At 40.1% G+C, this 9,001-nt stretch overlaps 1 long non-coding RNA gene across 1 annotated transcript; it reads left to right on the top strand.

The window, feature by feature from the left end:
• Window positions 1–2,219: 2,219 nt before the first annotated feature.
• LOC138103960 (uncharacterized) lies at window positions 2,220–6,500 on the top strand. The gene is made up of 3 exons (XR_011147902.1): window positions 2,220–2,430; window positions 3,757–3,841; window positions 6,291–6,500. It is a non-coding gene; the product is annotated as an uncharacterized lncRNA (long non-coding RNA).
• The last annotated feature ends 2,501 nt before the right edge of the window (window positions 6,501–9,001 follow it).

Genomic DNA, 9,001 nt, shown 5'->3' with positions numbered 1-9,001 from the left:
GGACATGGTTTGCAGGCCTGCCAGCTTAAGGAAAATTCAGCAGCTGGAAGGGAGAAATATGGGACAAAAGCAGCCCCTGATATTTAAACCCCTGGTAAGCTGTGATAACAATTCTAAGTTTAGTACATTAGGATCAGATCATTTGCCTCAAAAACACAGTTACTACTGCTCATGTCTGTTCAGCTGCCTACCTCCTCCACAGATTTCACCCATCGGCTGTTAAGACTGAAACACATCAGAGCCGGAATGTTTAAACTTTATCTTGAGAGAGTGATTTGATTGTTCAGGAGTTTTTTTCTGAATAACAAATATGGCTCCAGTGCAGGTAGCAGGCCTTCATGGCACATGCTCAGGTACAAGCAGGGGGTTCCCTTTGGTTTTGGTGCATCTTCTAACCTGTAGAATGTATGTCCTAGCAAGTGAATGTCAGGGATTCACCACTTGTAGAGATTTGGCACTGTGGAATGAAGGCAGGCGCCAAAGACCTAACTGAGGGAGGTGGGAAGCTTGTGCTGGTGAAGCCCCCAGGAGGCTGAAGTGGACAATGTTGTCCTCCAACATGGAGGAGGGGATTAACAGATTCTTTTAGGGATCCTTGGAAGAATAATGGTTGCATTAAATCATAGTTGCAATTGAAGTTTTTTATTCTTAGCGGAATAAAGATAACATTCTATATTATGACTTAAAACAGAAAATTTGTTACAGTCAATAAGTACTCTAATACAAAATTTCTAATACAGCTTAATTTAAAATTTCTCATCACCTAGACTCTAATTTAACTTGTAAATTCTATTCACCTGGACCCTCTGCAGATCATTTCCTGAAATGTTATGGAGAAGAGAGATATAAGCTCCCAGCTAGAGTTGTCATGTCTTTCTCTGTCCCCTGCTACCTCAACACCACCTGTGCCCAGCTTCCACAGTCTATCTGTAGTCCATCCTCTGCACCCCATTTGAGAACCTACCCACATCCTAAAATTCCATCTGGAACCACCAAGAATGGTTGTGGATACGTGTAAACATCCTTCTGAGCCCTTTTAGCCTCCATTTTCTTCTCGATGACCTGGTTTTGTAGCCCAGGTAAGCAACCTGGTTTGCTGTGCTGTGTGTACTTGGCTGTATGTAAAAAGTTATACCTGTTTTCTGCCTTTAACAGGCTATGTTGCTAGGATCTGCTCCAAGTCTGCACTCTCTAGTTTGGCTGTATTGTCTGCAATTTCCTTTTCCTTAGCCAGCTTCCCTCAGCAGCTCTGATGGAAACTGGAAGCCAAGATTTAGCTGTTAAGAGGAATCAGAGGGCAAGAGCCTGCATGGGAGAGCAGAAGGAGACAGTTTGGCCCCATTGTGAGACAGGAAGGGTTTTGGAAATGCAATTACACTTCCAAATTTAGGAATACAGAAGCCTAACATGGACCCCAGACAATGAGGTAGAAACCGAGAGAGGTTAAGAACCAATTCAAGCAAAATGCTAATATTGAACTAAAGTACCTTTGAAAAAAAACTTTACTGAAATGATTAGTCAAGAAGTAAGTTTTTTTGATTAGGTCTTTTTCAAAGTGGCAAGAGCATTAGGATGCTGAGAAACACCCAATAGGTGAGCAGCCTATTAGGGAAAAGTATTGCCCTTTCTAAAATGCTATGTTGTGATGTAGTGGAAATCTTTTTGCATCTGCAGTTCTGGCCTTTAGCCTGGCTGGGAGTCTGGTACCAACATTCCAATGCTCTTTAGTCTTTAATGACTTCTCTAAAACTTCATTATTACAAATGTGACACTCAGGTAGATTGTCCTGCTGTCCTCAGGAAAACAGGTTTAACCTCAAGCCTGACTGTTGCACCCTGTGGTTACCAAAACCAGTCTGACTTTGTTCTGCAGTCAATTATCTATAGGGAGAAAAAGTTTGTTCCTTTTACTACCTCTCATTTGTGACAATTCCCTTTGATTCCTTTTCTCTTTATTTCTATCTTTATTCTGATTTATAATCCCTAAAATGGATAGACCCCTGACCTACAAAGTATTATTGTTATACAAATAGCCTAAAATGGGCCTGCAAAGTGGACAGAGCAGAGCAGGCCATTGTGGCTGAGGAAAAGGTAAAAGCAGCAGAACAAAGATTTACTGTTACAAAGCAGCTGAGAAACTCCATAGCTTGCAATGAATAGACCTAAAACAGTCACCAGAAAATCACTCTGAAGTTGTCCTTTCAAATTCCAACAGGAATCAGAGAAACTGTAACCTACACTGTGGGCCACAATTCCCAATCATCTTCTCATGTCTGTCCTTCAGCCATACAATTCCGACGTTGGGCACAACACACACCACTGACAAGACTCTGGTCTGGAAATCCATCAGACTCAAGCCTGCTAGAGGTGGTTGAGAGCTGCTTGGTCCTGTGATGAATGGGTTTTGGATTGCCTGGAGCACCTGAAGAAGGTAGGTGGTTAGAAGGTGCACAAAATGCTGGGTGAAGGTGATAGCTCGGCAGCTGGAGCCAGATCATGCACATGACTCACTGTAAGCCCATCCAAACCCACAAAATCAGTTACATTTTCCTGTGGCTTTTGTGAGTAAGCAGCTTCCATTAATGATATCTGCATCACTCCATTACTTTCATGGCTAAGTCCTAAAAGCACCACAAAGAAACTCACCGTGTAGATGTAAAGATAGAACATATATTGACAGCTTTTCTTTCTTTCAAATTCTTCAGTCGCTTGTGCTATTCCTATTCTTAAGTTCTAATCATCAACAAATAAATTCAGGGAAGAAAGTGCATAAAAAAACTTAAAGAGATTTTAAAAACCATAAAGGGGGCAATGTAGATTATAAACTAGGTATGAGAAATTATGTGTGATGTTTTTTGTGGCACTGAGATGGAAGTTAGAGGGGAAGACTATCCATTAGCTGACTTTTTAAGAAGACAACAACTGTGGGTTGTATACTCAGCTTAGTTTTCTGGGAGCTGGATTCAGTGGGTTACTTTTTCATGCATTATCTCCAAATTTATGAGAGTTTTGTTTTCATTTATTTTTATTACTAAAAAAATGAGCTATGCATAAATAAATAAAGAGACCAAGTTGTCTGGAAAATTTCCAAATAAGATTAGCTTGTCATTAAATAAACCAAATGTTCAGGATTTTATACTGGTGCCCATCATCAGAGGACAGCTTGGACAGAAGGACCACACATCATATGAACAGGTTGCCATATGAGCAGGTTCACATTTACTAACCTGAAGTTCTTCACACCTCCAGAATAAATTATTGGTTTAACCTGTTGTAGTTCCTCTGCAGTGATGACTGACACTGGACACTTGACAGGAAGATGTGATCTAAAATATGCAGAACACTTAAATAATATAACAAAGGAAGGAAAATTGTGGTAAGGCCTGTACAGTTAGATTTGTTTCCTTGAGTGCAGTGAAGCTACCTACATGTGTGGAGTTAACTACCTTGCAAAGGTTAAGCATATAGAAATTAAAGTGAAATTCTATATCCACTAAAATTCAAGGGAACTTTGTTATGGGCTTAAATTAAGTGAGTTTTTCCCTTAGACCAGACAGAAAAATAATTTAAGAGTATTATAGGAGAAAAAGCAGTATGATTCAGGGTCTTTAGAGAGAAAAAAGTTGAAAAAAATGAGCAAATTTCAGTCCTGAGACACAGTGAAGTGAGCAGAGCTCCACAAGCAACAGTAAATGGCTCAAAGAGATGCTGTTGAAGGCATGGAAAAGATACTGATACTGTCTTTATTTTGTTCCAGTCACTACTAGTTCATGGTTCCCAACTTTGCAGTTGTGCATTTGGAAAACAGTGGCCACAGTACCAGCAGGTGCCTAAGAGTTCAGGTAAAGTCCTTCTTTGAACTTGTAAAACAAGAAGCAGAAAAGAGTGGCTATGTTGTCTTGCTTGCTGGATGCTCTTACCCTGCATGTGCTCTTCCGGGATCCTAATTCAATTGTGGTCCATTGATCACTGGCTCTTAAAAATTTTGTCTATTTGTACTATAGGGACAAAAAAGTTATGTCGGAGTAAAACAGAATAATGATTCTCCAATCGGGGTTCCCATGGGTTTTACAGGAAGTTAGGGTTCCTTTTGTAGAGTCAGACCCAAAATGCAGGAATGAACAATTATCTGAATTAGTGAATTGTGTAACTAAACCTAGAACCTGTTGGTCTAACTCAGCTTTTCAGAGCATATGCCTGTTACTGCTGGGACACTGATGTATTTGCTATCAGGTCCAACAATACAAATATTTGTACCAAAACACTAAGCACTGGTAGATCAAAAGACCTATTTATGGCCAGTAGATTAGATTTTGAAGAAACTTTGCATATTAACAAATGACTGCATAACTAAATGTTTAGGACTTGGCTTGGCCTTGACCTTGTATTTTTCTATAAACTAAAGTAAGTCCTTCAAGTTGTGCTGCCGGATTGCCAAAATATTTAAAGCAGTATCTGCATGTAGGGAACAGGGAATCTCCTGAGTTCCCTAAAGACCCTAAAGGGTGGTCAGTCTCAAGAACATGGCTAGCTTTGTTGTATGACATTGCCACTGTATTGCCTGAGTGTTACAGAGACACCATTAACTGGAGTTTGCTGGAGCATGGAACAATGCCTAATTGTAAGGAAATTATGATAAGTTACTTGAACAAGGCAGAAAGATTCAGAAACCTGGGGGGAAAAATTACAGTATGGGCTAGACTCCTTGCAAACTCAGGTACTATGGTGTGGAAAACAGTGGGAAAACATTTAATTCTGACTAAGAGTGACTGGAGAGTGCTAGTTCTGCCAGCTGGGATAAAGAATTGGCATGTGCTCCCAGAGAGAGAGAGATGGAGAACAGACAGGGGAGAAAATCTTAGACACTATCAAACTCCAGAAGAAAAGCTGAAATACAGGTCAATGGATTTGTTGTTGATAACTACCAACCAAATTACATCCAAAGCAGTACTTTGCTCAAACCAACATGAGACCTCTCCTAAATACATTGACAGATTTTGTGAATGTCATTCTGATTTGTATGTGTGTGTGTGTATTTACACACATGCACACACACACATAAATATATATGTGTGTATATATATATATACACACACACACACACACACACACACACACACATATATATATATACTTGCAATGCTGCCATGCTTGGACTGTTTAAGAAACATGAGTGTAAGTGCAACTCCTAAACCCTCACTCCTGAAGTAGCATTTACTCACACTAGTGACTGCACAGAAGATGTGTTAATTGCTGTTCCAAGCCATGGTTCAAGAGACAAGCCTTTCAATTCAAGTCGATTAACTAAACTCAGTATGCTTAATTTAAATTCATGAGAATTAGTTTAATTAAAAATGCACACTACAGTTTTTCTATTATGGGCCATGCATTCAATTATTCTCAGCAATTTAGTGAGAACCTGCAACATTACCTTAGTTAACGCTTCAAGAGTTTAAGTCACCTTAAGTTTGGTTATAAAGCAGAGTTTAAGGTTAAATATAATTTGTCTGGGATGCAAGACCAGACGACCAATTGTTGCTAGTTCACCAATTCTGGAAAAGCAGGAGTAGAAGATAGTTTGATTTAAATCAATTCTGTCAGCTTATTTTCTAATGTCTGGATTTTGATGATTTTTTTTCACCACAATGTTAGTAAATAAATTCAGTCAAGGAAAATTCATTCTAGATTGAGTACAAAGCCACTCACGTTCACACTGCCAGTGATGCTGACAGTGTTGATGATCTGGGCAAGCTATATTACAAAAACAACTGTGATTGCATTAGAAAACAAATATCCCTTAAATTTCTGCATCCAGACCTGCACCCAGCAGGGTTCTTGAAAGTAATCATAAAAGGAACAGAGTGTGGGTCAGACAGGAAGATAAATATTTGTGTTTGGGGAATATATAAAGGGGAAAAAGTCAGTCAATATACCCAACTATATCTAGGGAAAAAGTTAAATTGTCACATCTCAGGGAACCCTTAATCCTGGGTAATAGGCGTAACATTTCCTGTAGAGTGTTTCAGGACATATACCAAGAAAATGTGAAGTTGTGGAAGTGATAGGTATGGAATTAATTGCAATTTTTTGGCTAGCTTTGTGGGCTTAAAACCAAAAAACCCCAAAACTTTCCCTTTAACCAAAATGACTTATAAATTCCTCACTACCGAAAGAGATGGTCAGAATCTGATTGCCTCAAAATTCTCCTTTTTTCAGTTTTTTTCAAAGCATTGCACTGTGGTGTCTCTCACAAATTGTGTCATCATTTACTTTTCCTCTTTCTGCCTGCAGGGTGTATTTGAAAAAGGTCGTGATTCTGTTCACCACCAACAGATCTCCCATTCATTTGGAAGAGACTAAGCTTCAGTCCGTTATCCTTCATCCAATAAATAATTCTCTCTTTTTCCTGGTATTTCTCATAACAGTAGCCAAAGAACAGGCAGTAAAAGATTAAAGTTAAAAGAAAAATTTAAAAGATCCCTTTTAAATTGGTGAACAGAGCTTCTTTCTTAAAGACATGTATGTGTGTGTGTGTTCACAGAACACTTTGTATTTTACTGTTTTGCTGAACCCTGGGATTCAGCAATTCCAGCATGTCATAAAAAAGAAATTGTGCATTTAAAAAGAATTAATAAAATGAAAAAGAGTTCCAAATTAGACTCCTTCCTAGATTTAGCCAGTTATGCTGTATTTTACGCTGATAAGTGAAAATCCAGTTCTTTCCTGGACAGGTAGTTGCCCCACCTGGTACCTGCCAGATATTCCATGTAGGGTGTCAGACATGCTTTTTTGCATGGGCATTGTCATCCCAACTTTGTTTGGGTTCAATGGAGTTTTGATCTGAGACCAAAAGGCTGAAATCACTCTTTTGTTCTTAGGTTATAACACAGCCATAAACATACAGTGTCTGCTTCCTTCAATCTACTGCCTTGTTTTTAATGACACAATTTTATTTTTTTTATTTATTTATTTTTTTTAATACAGGGAAATTGTGGTTAGCTATTCTTAAACCTAGAACTTCTCCCTCTTGAACATCTGTAACTGAAGTATTTAAACCATGTGCAGACGGAGGCCTGGGCAGCTGCATGTTACAATCCAGAGTGTACTCACCTCTGCAGATGGCAATGGTTGCTTGCTGTTAGGAAGTTAGTAATGCATTTTAAGTGGCTTTTAGTGGAAGCTTTCTTGGTTTGTATCTGGCACTGTTAAAAAAGAGCTTTGTTCATGATTGTCCTCTCAGTGTTGCCTTTTTAACCCACAAGTGTGCTTTACCATTCTGTAGGGTTGTTCTAGAAGCAAAGCTGAGCTCTGATGAGTGCTCACAGTTTATTGATTACCTCTATAAAAACAACTTACACAGCTGAGGGGAAATTCCACCTTTAAAAAAACCCCAAAACACCTTTATAGGAAAGTTTAGGGCAGAAATGCAAAGGAACAGATTCAGAACTATGGAATAATATTTGACAAGCAGTAGGAAAGATTCAAGTTAAATGATCTGTGTTGATGTTAGATTTCCTCCTTTGGCCCTACTCAATCATTCATACAAACCATGTCTGACTAATGTTCTGTCCTTATGAACACTCTATGATCACATTACAGAGTTTGCATCATTTGCAAAAATGTGTATTCAGAGAACTCTCTCCAGCAGCAATAGTGATGAGTTCCAGAATTTTAAAGTTATTCTGAGTGTTATTTTTATGAACAACTAATATGAAACAGATTTGAAAACTAAGCCTTTAAAAAAAAAAAAAAAAAAACCAACTTAAAAAATATTAGACTTTCTCCCAAATAAAAACCATATTTCCCTTCAAACTACTAAATCTCAAAAACATATTTTCAAATTTATTTCCAACCTTTCTTGGGGAAATCCATCTTGGGTCAGAGACTGCACATAAGAATCAAGTACAAGGGTAGTATAGTCAGCATCAGGCTTGTCATGAAAAATAATTACTAATCTCCTTCAAGACATTGACTGCAGAATTTTCAGTGCAGCTGTGGACTCCATGAAGCTGTGCTTTCCTCCTCGTTTTGTAAATGTCTGGCTTTAATCATAATTGATATTTTAAAAACAAAGGCAGAGCCATAGAGTTGCAAGCTGGCGATTAAGAGTGGAAGATCTTTGTTGAGGATTTTCCTGGGCTCTCTAAAGGATCTTTCTTGATTCCTGTGCTGCCACTGAAGGGACAGAGGCAGCACACAGGGACCCGAAGCAGCAGAGAGCTGCTGGAGGAAGTGGGCATGGCTGTCACTGGCCTCTCCTTGAAGGATTGTGCTGAGCAGGACAAGCTCCTCTGCTAAAACGCCAGTGGGAGTGTATTGGGTTTGCATCGCCAGGTTTTGGTAGTGGGGTGGATACAGGGTGTCTTCCCTGAGAAGATGCTGGAAGCTTCCCCTATGTCTGGTAGAGCCACTGCCAACTGGCTCCAAGGTGGATCTGTCACTGGTTAAGGCCAAACCCATCAGAAGCGGTAGTAATACTCCTGTGATAACATATTTAAAAATAAGAAAAATAAAAGCTATTTTGCAGATGCAATTCCAGCCAGAGAAGGGAGGGGTGAGAGCATGTGAGAGGAACAGCTCTGCAGACACCCGGGGCAGTGTAGAAGGAGGGGCAGGAGCTGCTCCAGGTGCCAGAGCCGAGATTCCCCCACAGCCTGTGGTGAAGGCTGTGGTGAAGCCTCTGTGCCCCTGCAGGCCCTGGAGGAGCCTAGGCTGGAGCAGGGGGAGGATGCCTGAGAGAGGGCTGTCAACCTGTGGGAAAACTGTGCCAGAGCAGGCTCCTGGCAGGGAGCTACACACCCATGGAGAGAGGATTCCATGCTGGAGCAGGTTTCCTGGCAGGACTTGTGACCCCATGAGGGACCTACACTGGAGTGGGCTGTGCGTGAAGGACTGTGCCTTATGGAAGAGTGACCCACATAGCAGAGAACTGTTGCCTGTGGGATGGACTCCTGTTGGAGGTCATGGAGTACTGTCTCCTGTGGGAGGGACCACAGTTTGGC

Source organism: Aphelocoma coerulescens (genome assembly GCF_041296385.1).
Source record: "Aphelocoma coerulescens isolate FSJ_1873_10779 chromosome Z unlocalized genomic scaffold, UR_Acoe_1.0 ChrZ_unloc_scaf_1, whole genome shotgun sequence".
In the NCBI taxonomy this organism is placed as follows: Eukaryota; Metazoa; Chordata; class Aves; order Passeriformes; family Corvidae; genus Aphelocoma; species Aphelocoma coerulescens.
The sequence above is the reverse complement of the archived record's forward strand: the minus strand, read 5'-3'. Positions and strand labels throughout refer to the sequence as shown.